Raw genomic sequence first — 18,000 nt, 5'->3', positions numbered from 1 at the left:
AGAAATTTTCCATAGTGTAAATTATTTGTAAAGCTCTAGAAATCACAACTTCATAATTATCAGTTAGAATGTATTGAGCTGATTTCTAAAACTGTTGGAAAGCAGTCATCCTCATTCACATCTGTAATATTTGCTGCATTGCTAACACTGTGCCAGGCATCACAGACTCAATGCAAGAAAGATAAGTCCCAATTTCTACCTCAAAAGACTGTATTATCTATGTAGAGTATATATACATATATATATACATATATATTAAAAAATGAGTTAAAATAAGACTACAATACAGTAGTTATAAAGGAAAAAATATACAAAAAATTTCTATGAGATAAACAGCCCTATATAATGGTGACAGGAAGAGATTTTAAAATTTTTACAAAACAAGGCTATTGAGATAGTTCTTCAAGAATGATAGTGCTAAATTTAAAAAATTTCCTATGGAGAAGAAAAAACCTTCACAAAACAAAGATACAAAAGAGGTAGTTCAGGACTTGTAAAGTATTGATATATGCAAATAACTTTGCAGTTAATAGATCTGGATTAATAAGAGTTTGCCTGCTAGGAGTTCCCTTGCTTCCTTATTCGTGTTTGCATAAATAATGACCCTATAAACCGTTTATTCTGTGTTTCTTCTCGTAATAACTGCAGTCAATATATGACAGAGAACTTCTGACAGCTATTTGGATCCTTCCAGATGGGAGAACTTAAACTCAAAATAAGAATACATTTAGGCTTTTTTTCTGTAACTCCCTCTTGATGTCCAGGTTAATCATGACTTCAGTGGGAAAATAAGTGATAAATAGGTTTGATCCTTTAACTTGATTTTTGTTCTTGTGATTTCTATTTAATTATTTTTCAGTGGTCACATGTGCATTAAATTCTTCTGTTAGCTACTTTCTATAAGAAGAATCCAAAAGAAAAGTAAAGTTTTCCATTAAAGTTCTGTGTACATGTGTAGATTTGAGGTACAGCACATTATTGACAACTTTGTGGACATCGTCTATCATGAGGGTAGATTTTGCCTGATCACGAATGCTAAGTAAGTTCAGCTATAAATATAACAATAAAATAAGATATTTCAAGTATTGCTTGACTGCAGAACTCTTCATCAATAAAGCAAATCATGAGTAAATGTCAGCTTTTGTCTCTCCTTTATTCTTGACAGGCATCCTGATAGAATTCAGAATATTACAAGAGCAGATAAGTTTTCCATGACTGTATCATGAGAATAGAAGGAAGGGGCAATCCAAGCTTCATGATTTACATAAGGACATTCCGCTTACAAGCATGAGTGAGGAGATTTAAAGACCCTCGGGGTTATCTAGTCAAATATTCTTGCTTTACACATGAGAAAAGTAAAGTTCAAAGCTTTACGTGAGTAAATCATCACAAACTTATACTCTAATGCTGCTTCAGTTGCACCAATCTACTTCAGCATTTGGATATAAAATACTTGCCATAATTTAAAATAGCACTACAGGAAAATGCACATCCTAATTTGAAATATGATGTAAGCACACAAATGTACTTGAAACCCATCACATTAAATCATCCAACAAGGAAGCAAATTTTGTCCATCGGCAGCACTGCCTTGGAGGCTATCAACACCGTCTCACTTCGCAGTAACAAATTATTACTAAATTTATCTTGGGATAAATCATTCCATAGCTCTGTTCTGAGTTAGACTGTTTCTAGTATGATATCTATTATTAAATAAGGAAGGGAAGGCAGAGAATTTGAGTAACTGTCCAGGATCAAGTAAATTGGAAATTGTAAAGCAGGATTACAAACCATGCAGCGCTTTAATCTCTGAGCTTCAGCAACAGAAACTCTGAAGCATCTTCCCGCTTACAACATAGACCTCAGCATTCGCGCTGGGTGTTGCTGCCTGAGCCTTGCCAGTCCTGCCTTTTCTCCAATATCTCGTTGCCAGATACAGGTAATGATAGCAGGTGATTCTTCTATGATCACCCTGCTACCTAGAATTTCCAGAAGGTTAGGATGCTAGAAGCTCAGAATGAGTTTCCAAATGTCGAAATCCCCCATGTCCTTCTGCCGAAAAGACCAAAAAACAGAATTGGGATTCACCCCAGCTTCTTCTATCTCTTTGTCTCTTATAATATGCACAAAATGATTAAGGGTCTTAGAGGATGTAGTAATCCCTCAAAATATATTTTAAGTTTTCTTAAAATATAAGAGTAAAACTTAATGACCTTGAACTAAGCAAAGATTTGATGTTATCTACCAAATCAGAATTTTTTTTTTAAATTGATGTTTGAATTCATGAAAAGTAAAAAGCTCTGTGTTTTACAGGACATCACCAAGAAAATGAAAAGACAGGCTGGGAAGTGTCAGAAGACACTGGAGTTTATGTATCTGTAAAAACAACCTGTTTGTAGACTACACAAGGAAATATTCTAGTGAAATAATGAGAAAATACTCCAATTAAAAAGGACAAAATACCTAAAAGCCCAAAATTGTATAAAAGAGGGCTCATTACTTACTAGTTCAGTAAACACCACAGTGATAATCCACTATTCAGGCCCTAGGGCAGCCGTCAGAGAAAAGATACACAGCAAGGAGTGTTGGAGAGGCAGGGATGAAATAGGTCCTTGTACACCACACGGAGAAACGTAAAGCTGTATCAACCTCTGAAAACTAGCAATTCTGCAAAATATTAAACAAAATTACCAAATGATTCAGCCATTCATCTCCTTTGACTTTCTTTTGAAAAGAAATAAACATATACATTCATGTTAAAAAGCACCTACATATCTTTATAGTAGCATTATTTACAAGACACCCAAAGTAGAAACACCTCAGATGGCCATGAACGGATGAAGAAATAAGTAAAATATATTATAACTGTGTTGCCTCTGGTGTTTTACTGTTCTTTGGCTGGGCACTGGTGCCCACCTTCTTCGTTAAATCCTAGTCCAGGTATGGTTATGTAAGACATTTGGTAGGTGTGATTAACATTTGCAAGTAGTTGATTTTAAGTAAAGCAGAGTAGTTTCCTTAATTTGGTGGACCTGAGCTGCTTTGTTGTAGGCTCTCACCACGAAAACAGAGGCCGAATGCCAGAGAAAGGGGAATTATGGCTTAAAATGCAGCACAGAAATCCTCCCTGAGTTGCTGGTATATACACAACATATTGATAGACATGATAGATATCAATAAGCTATTGTTTCTGGTGTTCTGAAGAACACCTACTGATACACCTACCCAGAACATTTTTACATTATAAAGAATGAAATATTGACAAACCTTATCATATGAGTACATGTGGAAAATATTATGCTAAGTAAAAGCAGCCAGCCAGTAAAATCACCTCCCATAATACTGAAGATTTAAAGTGGGGAAGGTAAAGATACTTACTTTGAACTGAAATTTCCATATTACACTTGGAATGTGAATATCAATAGAGTGTGATATGTCACACAGACATGTATATGCATACATGTACATGTCTATATGAAAATTCCCAGAGCAAACACCGTAAAATTACTGTGAAAATGCTCAAAAGTACTACATTTACACTGAAAAAGATCTAAAAAATATTTGAGACTCAACATGAAGGCAGGAAAAAAGAAACAGAGAAGTAAAGACTAAAGAAAATAACAAAAAGCAAGAAACACAATGGCAGAAATAGGAGCCAACATATCAATCAGGCAGTCTTGGCTGCATTGGAATTCCTATCCTTACTCATCATGTGCCAGTCTGGAGAATAACTGGGAGCCTAGGTGCCATACAGCAACTAGCATTGGTGTCTAAGCCTTCTGGGGAGCAGAAGGCTCTACACAGAAACCCTGTCCCAGAATAGATGACTTGCCACTTGTTTCTTTTATGTAAGAGTTGGGTCAGTGGCTTATGCTCTAGTGAGCTTAAGTCACACCAGACAACTCAAGGTGCATGCACTCAGTGAGACAACCAAGTTGTCAGTGCTGTGTGCCATCAAACCCACCACACAGCCATCTGTCCACCATGCAAAATGAGCACCCCTGGCTGAAGACAGAGACTGGACGCCTGTTGCTGGCATGCATACTCCAGTCAAATGGCCTGATTTTTGGTCATGCCCTGAGTAGAAAAAAAAAAGAAAAGAAAAAAAGCCAGCCAGTTATTTCATGCCCAAGAAAACAGTGTCACTGTTGCACAAACACCAACAGCTGAGTCTACCGAAACATGCATTTGGATTATACTCTGACACTGATGAGAGCTAAACATCCTCTGGAGAGATTGCACCACAGCATCTACCCAGAAACAGCCATGCACCACATGCAAGCATTACCCCCTCAAAGCCACCGATACAGATAGGTCTTTCCCAAAGAAAGCTACTCCATTAACTGGACCAGGTGCCTGTACCACCACATGCAGAGATGCTAATGCAGGGACAAAAGACATGTATAAAAGCAAGGGCACATGACACTTCCAAAGAAACATAATAAACTCCTCAGTAGCAGACCCATAGCTAACTATTTCTAGCAACAGAAATTTATTAAATGCTAGCAAAAGAACTCCAAATAGTGATCTTAAGGAAACTTCTAGAGATAGAAAGAATGCAGGTATGTAATTCAATGATAAGGGGAAACACAACTCATGATCTAAATGTGAAATTTACCGAAGAAAGGTATTTTTAGAAAGCCAGTGAATATCCCAAAACTGAAGAATGCAGTCAATGAAATAAAAATACAACTGAGGGCTCAGCAATAAGGCAGAAGGAAGAATTCCTGAACGGGAAAGCAAGTCTTTTGAAATAACTTTCAGAGAAAGAAATAAAGCAAAAATAAGAAAGAGAGAAGAAAGGAAAAGACAGGGCCCTACGTTACACTTTAAAGTGAACAAATGTTCACCTAATAGAATTCCAGTGAAAAGAAGGTGAAAGAAAAGAACATATTTAATGAAACAATCGCTGAGTACTTCCTAAGTCTTTGGAGAGTGGTAGATATCCAGATCTGCAAGCTCAACAGATCTTCAATAGACAAACTCAAGAAGACGCGCTGCGAAGTATGCCATAATCAAATCATCAAATATGGTAAAGAGGCAATGCTAAACTCAGCGAGAGAAAAATATTAGGCCGCACAAAAAGGAATGCCTCCTTCGTGGCCAGTAGACTGCTCAGCAAACATCTTGCAGGTGATGCAAACATGAGGATATATTCATAGTGTGAAAAGAAAAAAGAAAAAAACTTCAGGAATCCAGCAAAGTTTTCCCATATAAATAATGCAAAAATAAAATTTTTACAGACAAGCATATGTTGAAGGAATTTGTTCATGACTAGACCAGCCATACAAGAAATACTTGAAGGAGTGCTAGCACTGTAAGTAGAAAATGGTAATTAGTTAACCCACCAAAAGAGTCAAATCACTTGCACACGTCAATTTATAATCAAAGTCAGAATGTGCCAACAGTAATAGTGCCGTGCAAACCTAAAGTAGCATCAGAGAAGTGTTTTGCACTCATATCTGCAATTTTTTTCAGAAACATGAGGAAACATGTTAAATAAATAATCCATTCTTTTACTTGAAGAGATTAGAAAAATAAGAAAGAAACATCACCCAAAACAAGAAGACAAACTTTAGGGATAAAAATCAATAAAAATTAAAATATATAATCTGGTTCCAGATATATTTTAGGAATGTTTTCTCCAGATTTGTGAGGTATACTAATGGTATTTTCATCAGGATTGCCTTGAATCTGTATAACAATTTTGGGAGTATGGCCATTTTCATGATGCTAGCTCTTCTTATCCATGACCAAGGAACGTCTGAAATCCTCAACTGCTTTTTAAAAGTATTTTAATTTCACTGTACAGATTTTTACATGTTTTGTTAGATTGATTGCTAAGTATTTTAATTTTTTGTATGCTATTGTGAAAACTTTTGTTTCCCTAATTTCTCTCTCAGCGTGTTTGTTGTTTGTGTACAAGAATGCTATTAATTTTTGAGTGTGAACATTGTATCCAACTATACTACTGAAATTGTTTATTAATTCTAGGAGTCTTTTGGCAGAGTTTTGGGGTCTTCTATGCAGACTATCATGTCATCTGTGACTAATGATGATTTCACTTCTTCCTTTCCTATCCTTATTCCTTTTATTTCTCTCTCTTGTCTAATTGCTCTGGCTAATGGTTCCAGAACTATATTGAATAGGAGTGGTGACAGTGGACATCTTTGTCTTGTTCCTGATTTTGAAGTGAAAGCTTTTAGTTTTTTCCATTTAATGTGATGTTGGCTGTTGGTTTGTCATAGATGACTTTGATCAGATTGAGGTAAAGACCATTGATTCCAATTTTCTGTAGCTTTTTTATCATGAGTAAGTGTTGGAATTTATCCAAAGTTTATTCTGCATTGATGGAGACAGTCATGTGGTTCTTGCCTTTGGCTCATTCATATGGGATATTACATTCATTGATTTGTGTGTATTGAGCCATCCCTGCATTCCTAAAATGAATTCCACATGGCCATGGTGTGTAATCTAGTAGATGATTTATTGCATTCTATTTGCTAGTATTTTATTGAGAATTTTTGCATCTATGTTTATGAGGGAGATTGGCCTGTAGTTCTCTTTCTTGGTTGAGTCTTTCTCTGGTTTTGATATCAGCCTCAAAGAATGAGTTAGGAATAATTGCTTCCCTTTCTATTTCATTAAAGAGTTTGAGGAGAATTAGCATTAAATCTTCTCTAAATTTCTTGTAGAATTCAGCTGTGAACCCATCAGGACCTGAGCTTTTCTTTGTTGGTAAGTTTACTATTACATTTTCAATTTTATTGACTGATTTTGGATTATTCAAGATTTTTATATCTTCTTGATTCACATTTTGTAATTCATATGCATTTAGGAATCTGTCCATTTGTTCTGTGTTTTCCATCCTATGATAGTAAAGATTTTTGAAGTAAGTACCTATGATCTTGTGAATTTCTATAGTATCTGTAGTGATTTCACCCTTTTCATTTCTTATTGCATGGATCTGAGGTTTTTCTTTCCTTTTTATGATATGGTTGGTAGGGGTTTATCAATTTTATTTGTTCTTTAAAAGAACCAACTTTTTGATTCATTAATTCTTTGAATTTTTTAATACTTGTGCTGACTTCTGCTCTGATATTTATAATTTCCTCCATTCTTTGAGCTTTGGGCTTGACTTGCTCTTCTTTTTTACTAGAAGCTTGAGATATAGCATAACGTTGTCTATTTGTGCTCATTCTGCTTTTCTGATGTGAGACTTCACTGATATAAACTTCCCTCTGAGGACTGCTTTCACTGAGTCCCACAGGTTCCAGTAAGTTATATCTGCATTTTCATTTAATTGCAAATATTGTTCAATTTCTTTTTAAATTTCACTTGTGACTTACTGGTTGTTCAGGAGGATGTTGTTTAATTTCCAGGTTTTTATGGATTTTGTATGATTTCTCTTGTCAAATTCCTATAATTATAATTTCCAATTTCAGTGTACTATGGTCTGATAATATATATGGGATAAATTCAGTCTCTATACATTTCCTTAAGCATGTGAGTATTTTTCCAGAATAACTGAAAAGGTCATGTCACAGCGATATATTTGCAACCATGTTTATAGCAGCACAATATGTTACAGCTAAATCTTGGAAACAACCCAAATGCCCATCAGCTGAGTAATGAATAAAAAAGATATGGTAATTTCATATAATGAAGTATTACTCAGCTATAAAGAAAGATAAACTTGAGGATTTTATAGGTAAATGGATGCAACTAGAAACCATATTCATAAGTGAAATAAATCATTAGGGCTGGGGATGTAGCTCAGTGGAACAAGCACCTACCTGGCAAGTGCAAGTAGTGAGTTTGATTCCCAGTACCAAACAAATAAATAAATAAACAAATAAATCAGAGTAAACATTGCATGTGTAAACATTGTATTGTCTTCCTAGTGTAAGATCCTGAAAGAGTAAGTAAAACCCAAAAGGTACAATAGATATTGTGAAAGGGAAAAAGTTGCTCAAAAGGAAAGAACAACTTGGATGAGGGAGAGAAGAAAGAAAGAAGGGGAAAAATGTATGTATGTACACACATAAGATAGCAAACTGTACTGCTAGTTTCTATTGCTTTATTAAAAGGAACAAATAATGCTTAACATTTTTGACCAATTTTGCATGCTCATATCTGGAAATCGGAACAACTACTTTGAAAACAACAATATGCAATACAGTAACTATTGCTGAATTCATATCACCTTGTTTTTGAAATTCTGTATCATTTCTAAGGTTTTGTATTATTTTTTACTGTCTTTAATACAAAATTAAAATATGTAATCACCGAAACACAAAGCAGATGCTAATTTTTACAAAAATTCATAAAAAATAAATTTGGGGAAAGTCATATAAAAATTAAAAAGGAAAGGTACAAGCAAGCATTCTCTGCAACAAGGTATTGCAGATAAAGATAAACAAAATCTAGCTGAGTTGAAATAAATAATTTGAACAGTTCTGTAACCATTAAAAATTGAATTTGTAATTGCGATTCCAGAAAGAGTATTTAAATTTTTTTATCAATATCTACTGGTATTCAATTAGAATAAAAATATCTAGAACTAAATAATGTCACTGAAAAATTATACCACATACTAAAGGAAGAGTGACTGATAGTTTTACATAGTTTGTTTGAAGAATATAAAAGAAAAGAACATTTTGAAACTTATACAATGAAACTGCATGACTTTACTGAAAGTTCAAGAGCTGGAGGAGGAGGAAAGAGATAGGAGAAGTAGGACAGAGAAGAACAAGAGAGAGAAGGAGGGAGTGGACGATGGGGGAGAGACAGAAATCTCTGGAGAAGGGGAAGGACCAGGAGCAAGGCCAGGAGGAGAAGAGGAAAGACTACAGAGCTCCCAGTCCCAGGAGAGCACTTGCAAAATCTCAACAAAATTTTAGAAATACTAATCCAACAGTTTATAAGAATGTATATTAAGACCAAGTGAATTTATTCTAGGTATTCAAAAGTGTTTCAGTGTTTTTAAAATAAATTCATTTATTTCACCATGTTAGCATGTTAAATTTTTGAAAAAATATCAATAGATTAATGAATTCAAAACAAATCATTCGTTCAAAACCAATATTTATTTACTTATAGAGAAAATATAAATATAATGAAATTTCCTCGATTTAATAAAGACCATCTATAAAAGCCTCCAATCAACCTCACACAGTCAGGGAGAACTGGGTAGTCTTCCCTCAGAGATCAGATCAAGGTAAGGACTTCTTTTCTCATTATTTTTATTCAATGCCTTCTAGAAAGCCTAGCCACTGTGACAACACAAGAAAAAGGAGTCAGGGCAGTGAGGTATGGATGGAAAAACATAGACAAGTGAAAGAGAACACAGGGGCCAGAAAGGTACCAGCAAAATTGTATCTAACTGATACAATTTAGAAGGTTACAAGAGCAACTCGATGAAAGAAAAATATTGATAGATGCTGGACAAAACTTTGACCTCAACTTCACACCTTCTAAATAAATTAATTCCAAAATAGATTGCGTACTTAGATGGAAGAACTAAAGCTCTAAATCTTGAACAAAGCATAGGGAAAAGAAATTTTCTGGCATTTAGCATTGGGCAAAGATATTTTTGATTTGATACTGAAAGCCCAATCTATAAAGTAGAAAAACTGAGCTATTAAAATATTTGTGTCTGTAAAATTCAACATGAAGAGGATTAAAAAACAAATTTGCAAACTACATATTCAACATAGGGTTAGTTTGTAGAATGTATAACAATTATTAAAGCTGATGAGCAAAGAGCAAACAATGCAGTTAGAAAATAGGCAAAAGACATTCACAGACATTTCAGCATAGTAGAGGATTTACAGGTGGCAAATAAGCATTTAAGAAATGTTCAGCCTCATTAACCAAGAAGAAAATGCAAACAAAAATCAAATTGAGATATTACTACAAACCTTCAGAATGACTAAAATAGAAAGTAGTGATAAGGTCAAATTAAGTCAAGGGTGTTCATACATTCTAGCTGAGAATATGAAATATTAGAGCTATTCTGGGAAGACTTTTAAAATGAAATATACAAAAATTATATAATCCAACAATTATACTTTGCGTATTTATTCCAGGTAAAGGAAATACTATATTCACACAAAAAACCTTTCCGAAAATGTTCATAGAAGCTTTACTTGCAATAGACAAAATTTGAAATAACTTGGACGTCCTTTGAAAGATGAGTGACAAAACACTTGTAAACTTTCCTGCCACAGAATAGTATTTGTCAAGAAAATCATTGATACATCGATGTACACAACAGATACATCGATGTATACAACAACTGGGCCAAATCTCCAACAATTATGTTGAGTTAAAGAGACTATTTAAATGTTATCCAGGGGCTGGGGATTTAGCTCAGCGGCAAAGCACCTGCCTGGCAAGCACAAGGTCGTGAGTTTGGTTCCTGGTACTGGAAAAAAAAAAAGAATGTTATCCACTTTATGCTTTTATTATATAACATTTTCAATGGATATAGATGAATGGATTTTAGAAATTAGAGTTACTGTACAGGGAAGAAGAGATGTTGGTTTGTAAGAAGGTCACCAGAGAGAGTCCCATGGCCACTGAACCATGCAGATTCTTGGCTATTGGTGGATTCTTGACTCCTCCCATGTCATATTGTCCCTGAAGTTTGGGGCACAAAATATTCACAGTGTTTTTAATTGTAACAGCTCCAGGGAGTTGCACAAAGCCAGGATCATCTACCCATCTCAAAATCTCAGTCAAGGCAGTGAGCAATGACAAAAGTCAAGGAAGGAGCTACAATCAGTGTGTTCACACTGGAGCAACGGATAAAGGAGTTCAGAATCAGGCCTCAGTGGGCTGACAGAGCTTTAAGGTTTTGTAAAGTAGGAAAACAAATGTAGGTGCTGGGGGCTTGCATGGCTAGCAGTCTAGTCCATTCTTTTAAAGTTGGGGTCTGCTTGACGGGTTCTGTGAGGTTCCAGGTGGTTCTGTGAGGTCCTATGAGAGTCAGCATGGCTTGAGGCATCGGTTCTGTTCCAAGGATGGAATGATGCCTCTGGCTTGGGGTTGGGCAGCCTCAGTTCCCATCCCTGGGTCATCACGGTCCCTCAGGAGTTGACCTCATCATCAGGTATGCGGCTGGCAAGACTCTGCTTCTCCTGAGCTCCGAGATGGCAGCAGCCGTAGGACAAGGACTTGAGACATCTAGGCTTTGCAGGATGTGAAACTGGACATTATAAAACACGGCAGTTAGATGGCACTGCAAATCCTCAAAGATACTTTACTTCCTTTTTTTTATTTTTTATTTTACAAGTAAAAGAACGAAAACATATTAACAAACAGACAACCATTTACAAAGCAGCACAAGAACAGTACAAGCAATACTGAATTACAGACAAGGTGACAGGGAATTAACAATGGTTGTTGTATTACATATCGATAACTTCAAAATGGTTACTCAGGAAAACAAATATAAACATGCAAGATTGATCAAACAATTAATCATTAACTATGTCTTTCAATAAAGTGGTAGAAGTCAGTAGTACAACTATGTTACCTATCCTGTATATACATATATACATAATTTTCCCCTTCTTTCTTTTCTCTTTTTCCTTATCCCAGTTGCTCTTTACTTTTGATCAGTTTCCTTTCATTTCACAGTGTTTATCATGCCTCCTAATTTTTATTCATTCTTTCAGGGAATACATAGTGAGACAATACATTGCTTGCACATGCAGGTCTGATTTATTTCACTTATGAGTATGGTCTCCAGTTGTGACCATTTACCAACAAAAGCCTCGAGCTGATCTTTCTTTATAGCTGAGTAATATCCCATTATATAAAAATGCCACAATTTTTTTATTTAGTCCTCAGTGGATGGACATTTAGGTTGCTTCCATGATTTAGCTATTACAAATTATGCTGCTATAAACATGGGTGCACTTATATCGCGGTGATATGATGTTTTCAGGTCTTCTGGGAAAATACACAGAAAGGGAATAGCTGGATCGAATAGAAGCTCTAGACCTAGTTTTCAGAGGAATCTACAAACTGATGTCCACAGTGGTTTCACCAGTCTGCATTCCCACCAGCAGTGGAGAAGAGTTCCTCTTTCTCCACAGCCTCGCCAGCATTTGTTATTGCTTGATTTCTTAATGCTAGCCATTCTTACTGAGCTAAGATGAAATCTCAATGTTGTTTTAATTTGCATTTCTGGAATGACTAATGATGTTGAACATTTTCTCATGTATTTATTTGCCATTTGTATTTCTTTACCTGAGAAGTGTATATTCATCTCAGATGACCATTTTAAGATTGGGTCTTTGGATTTGGTGAGGTTGGAGTTTTATAATTCTTTATATGTTCTAGATAGAAGCCCTTTGTCTGAGGGACACTCAGCTAATTTTTTTCTAAGTTTGTGAGTTTTGTTTTTACTCTGCTGGTGATTTCTTTAGATGTGCAGAAACTCTTCAGTAGGATGAGATCCCAGTTGTTGATTCTTTGAAGTGTTTCACATGCAGTTTGGTTTTTGTTCATGAACTCTCTGCCTACCCCTATGTCTTCAAGGTTTTTACCTACTTTCTCTTCCAATAGATTTAGTGTTTCTGGTTTAATATTGAGATCTGTGAACCATTTTGACTTGAGTTTCGTGCATGGTGATAGACGTGGGTCTATTCTCAGTCTTTGGAAAGTGGCAAGCCAATGTTTCCAGCACCATTTATTGAGGAGGCTATCTTTCTTCCTGTGAGCTTGTTTGGATCCTTTGTCAAAGATTAGGTGGCTGAGTGTGTTTTTGGTTGTGGCTGTTTCCTCCAGTCTGTTCCATTCATCCTCAGGTCTGTTTTTTAGCCAGTATCAGGTTGATTTTATTGCAGTAGCTTTGTAGTATAATTTCAGGTCAGAGATTGTGATTCCACCTGACTTGTCTTTGTTGCCCAGGATTGCTTTTACTATTCTGGATCTCTTCTGGTTCCAGATGAATTTAAGGAATGTTTTCTCTAGATCTGTGAGGTATGCTAATGGTAGTTTAATAAGAATTGCATTGATTCTGTACAACAGTTTTGGTAGTATGTCCATTTTCACAATGTTGGTTCTTCCTATCCACGAGCAAGGAATATTTTTCAATTTACTGACGTCCTCTTCAATCTCTTTTTTCAGAGGGCTGTAGTTTTCATTGAATAGATCTTTTTACTTCTTTTGTTAGAATGAGTCCTAAATCTTTCAATTTCTTGGATGCTATTGTGAAAGGTGTGGTTTCCTTAATTTCTCTCTCAGTCTGTTTGTTGTTTATGTATAGGAATGCTACTGATTTTTGAGTGTCGACTTTGTATCCAGCTGCACTGCTGAATTTGTTCAGTAGTTCAAGGAATCTTCTGGTGGAGTTTTTCGAGTGTTCCATGTAAAGCATCATGTCATCTGCAAATATTGATAATATTACTTCTTCCTTTCCTATCCTTATCCTTTATTTCTCTCACTTATCTAATTGTTCTGGCTGGTGCTTCCAGAACTATGTTGAATAGGAGCGATGACAGTGGACATCCTTGTCTTGTTCTTTAAAGTGACAGCTTTTTTTTTTTAAAATCAATTTAGTATGATGCTTGCTGTTGGTTTGTCATAGATGCCTTTGATCAGATTGAGGTAAAGACCATCTAATCCTATTTTCTGTAGGATTTTTATCACTAACATGTGTTGGACTTTGTTGAAAAGTTTTTCTGCATCTATTGAGATGATCACGTGGTTTTTGTCTTTGACTCTATTGATATGGTATATTACATTAATTGATTTGTGAATATTGAACCATCCCTGCATTTCTGCAATGAATCATACTTGGTCATGGTATGTTAGTTTCTCTATGATTTGCTGCATTCTATTTGCTAGTATTTTATTGAGGATCTTTGCATCTATGTTCATTAGGGAGATAGACCATATTCTAACCCATAGAGCATACCTAACTAAGTGCAAAAGAATTGAAATCATCCCATGCATATTATCTGACTACAGTGCAATGAAATTGGAAATTTATGTGAAAAGGAGCTCCAAAATCTCCATAAACACTTGGAAATTAAATAACAACCTCCTCATCAACCAATGAGTCACAGAAGAAATTAAAGAATACCTACAAGCAAATGAAAATGTAAATACAACTTACCAGAATCTGTGGAATGTAATGAAAGCAGTCCTCAGAGGGAAATTTATAGTGGTGAACTCACACATAAGGAAAACAGAGAACAAATAAGTAACCTAATGCTGCATCTCAAACACTTAGAAAAAGAAGAACAAGTCAAGTCCAAAGCTCAAAAAAGGGAGTAGATTATAAAGATCCAGGCAGAAATTAATGCAATTGAGATGAAGAAAACCCTACAAAAAATAAATGAATCAAAGAGCTCATTCTTTGAAAGAATAAATAAAATTGATAAACCCCTAGCCAACCTTATCAAAAAAAAAAAAAAAGAAAGGAAAAAACTCAAATTCATGCAATAAGGAATGAAAAGGATGAAATCACTACAGATCCTACAGAAATTGAAAAGATCAGGAATACCTACTTTGAAAATCTTTACTCCCATAGGATAGAAAACTCAGAAAAAGCAGACAGATTCCTAGATATATACGAATTACCAAAGTTGAATCAAGAAGATATAAAAATCCTGAGCAACCCAATATCAATTAATGAGATTGAAAATGTGATTAAAAACTTACTGGTAAAGAAAACCCCAGGCCCTGATGGATTCACAACATAATTCTATAAAAAATTCAGAGAAGATTTAATGCCAACATTCCTCAAATTCTTCAATGAAATTGAAAATGAAGCAATTCTCCCTAACTCATTTCTGGAGGCAAGTATTATACTCATACCAAAACCTGAGAGCCAACCAAGAAAGAGAACTACTTTCTCTTAACTTGATGTACTCAGTTTTGAAGAGAAATGAGTTAGTCTAGGTAAGCTTAGGGCTAGCAACCTTGTAATAATATTTCAGTGATAAACCTACACGGAGACCTGACCCAGTGTTCTCAGGTAAAGAGATAGACATGAAGTGAAGATAAATCACCAAAGTTCATCCTGTTTTGTTTACTCACAGGGCATCTACAGACATACCAGCTAAGTACCTGTGCAATTACATTTTATAAGTGTAAACACCATTCACCACCTAGTAACCTTTAGCTTAAAGATAGACTGTATTTATGATGGTGATCCCATAAGATTAAAATAGCACTGAAAAATTCCTACCCTTTAGTGGTACATTAGCAGAAAATTTTACTCTGTTGTGCTGGTGGAGACAAACTTTCTAGGCTGCCAAGAATGGAAGAGTATAGTATGCACCACTACACACAATATACAATGCTACATAGGCAAGATGAATGTATGACTTCTTCATGTATGTACTACACTACACTATTGATATTTCAGAGCATATTCCTCCTACCTATAAAAATTATGCTGTAAAACAGCCATTAATGTACAAGGCAGCAGCACCTCATAGATGGTGTTTTCCACATCTCTTGACTGCATCAAGAGGTCTTGTGAAGTGACTGATATGTACCCTCTGGATTTGTGTAATTGTACTCTATGATATTCACACAATGACAGAATTGTCTAATGCTGCATTTTTGGACAAATATATATATATGTAATAATTTTTGTTACAAAGCTGAGCATCAATACAAATTAAAAATGGAGTTCTCTGAATAAAATCAATGGTTTGGGTCCTTGTCAATATTTTATTTTGGCATTATACTGTAATTTCACAAAATGCTACCAATAGGAGAGAGTTTATGAAAATATAGTGGGATTCCTATATTTCTTACCAGCATTTATAGAATGCTATAAATCTCTCTATGTAAAGACAAATTAAAGATAAGCTTATATATGTACATATGATAAGGTTATATATATATGATAAGCTTCTGTATGTATATATATATAAGCCTATATCTCTATATCTATATTTTATTAAAAATATATTTTGAGCATCCTGAGATGTATCTAAATATACAGTGAATGGTCACATTGAAAAATTTATTATGGTGAAACATACATTGCTATTAATCTCCCTCAAACTTCTCCCCTTCATTTTGAACAGATTTACTCCTTCATTCTTCCCACTTTCTGAAGCATTTCTGGAAGCCCTCTCTCCTGAGTGTCTCTCTTCACTTCTGCTAGAGCAACATGTAGTGCTTACTGAAAGTTTCTTGTGCAATTGGTGTTAACATTAATGCAGTGAAAAGGGGTACATGGAAGGGTCCAGGCATCTCCAGCTGGTCTATGGGTCTTAATTCACAAACGACTTCCATACTCTACTATAAATTAGTGACGCGCCATGCCATTTTAATAGTCAAATAAGTATAAAACAAATGGTTTCAAGGACCAAATAGTATTTGAATTTTACAACAAAGGTTTGATTTTCTAAAGCACTAAAAATGAAGCTATAACAAGTTTGTGCCCTGCAAATGAATTAGAAAGACTTATTTTTTCACCACAAAAAGTATAATTTTTCAGGACATCGTGTGAATTTAGAAATTAATATCTTAATATTCACTTGTTTGTATGCCTTTAATGGATTGAAAATGGATATTTTAATATGGTTCTTGCTATAGAGAATCAGGGTTTGTTCCATTACAAATTAAAATGCTGTACAGTAACAATTTACCACTTAAAGTGTACATGCTAACCAAAACAGCGTTCAGTTTCCTGAACATTTTTAGCAATGCCATTGTGGCATAATTGGAGTTTAAGCTCAATTTTTCACCACTTTAAAACTTAATGTTATAATAAAGAAATGTTTAAGATAATTTCAGTTGTTTATTTTTTTCACATGGGATGATGGGAGATTTAGTAAGTACTTTTAAAATAATGAATATCTAAAAGTCTCAACTCTCCCAAACTCTTGTTAGAGATAACCCAGGCATAGAGAAAGTTAGTATGTTTATGTGTATTCCAGGCAATGGTAAAATAGTATTTAAGAGTAATATGATTGTGATTTGGTTGGGTTGGTTGGTGTGCTCTCACATTGGTTACTTCAATCAGGTGCAACTTTCCGTCAGAAGTAGTGTACAGAGGAGCAAGGTCTGGCTAGAAAAGGGAACATGAAATGGAATGAGAGCCAGAGGATGCTTTCAGGTAGAGATGAAAGTTACAAACTGTGAATTAAACAAAACAGATCCATTTATCTTTGTCTCTTTACACCTGGACAGAAATGCTAACAACCATCTGTCAAAACTGCCTGCAATACAATAAAGGCCATTTTGTTTATCTGTGAATAAATTAAATGGGCTTGGATGGGATCTTAATGGAAATATGCACAGCTGAGATCTCCACACAGTCAGGTTTGGCAACCCCTGCAACAAGCTCTTGTGGGCTTCTTGGAGGGCAGTTCTCAAGGAGAACGCCCCATTTCTCTTTCTTCTTGCAATACGGATATTCAGTCAATGTTTTCCTTTTTAATGTCTGACGCATTCTGGATAAGTAGATAATTGGAAGAGCTCCATCCAATCACCACCATAAAAGTTTGCCCAGAGAGGATAAATAAATATGGTGAAAAAAAATTCTGCAATGTTATAGGTTTTAGTAAAAATTGATGGAGCTATTATATTTTTTGTAAGCCAAAGCATTGTTCAAATAATAAGTCATTCACAACAGAATACTACATCAATTTTTGACAATTTCTTTCCGTTTTTCCTTTCAGAGAATAACAGACCAAACTGTGGTGGGATATAGTATGTTCTTTCAATTATTTTATTAACTCTTTATCTCCTTTAATTTTTGATTAAGAATGAAATAAAGGAATAAAATGACAAACATCAAAGTATTATAAAAATCAAAGAGAAAGGGAATACATTTTATGAACATTATGTTTGTCTTTGAAGTAACAAAATAACATTTTAGTATTTAGGGTTCATGAAATCACATTAGAATGTTTCATATTAAAGTATGAGTAACTCTGACAATGAGACGAAGCTGAAAACATTCACAAATCATAAAATATTTCTTGTTCTTTTAAAATGTACCAATGTTTCTAA

Source organism: Chinchilla lanigera, unplaced genomic scaffold (genome assembly GCF_000276665.1).
Source record: "Chinchilla lanigera isolate Chin_1 unplaced genomic scaffold, ChiLan1.0 scaffold00035, whole genome shotgun sequence".
In the NCBI taxonomy this organism is placed as follows: domain Eukaryota; kingdom Metazoa; phylum Chordata; class Mammalia; order Rodentia; family Chinchillidae; genus Chinchilla; species Chinchilla lanigera.
The sequence above is the reverse complement of the archived record's forward strand: the minus strand, read 5'-3'. Positions refer to the sequence as shown.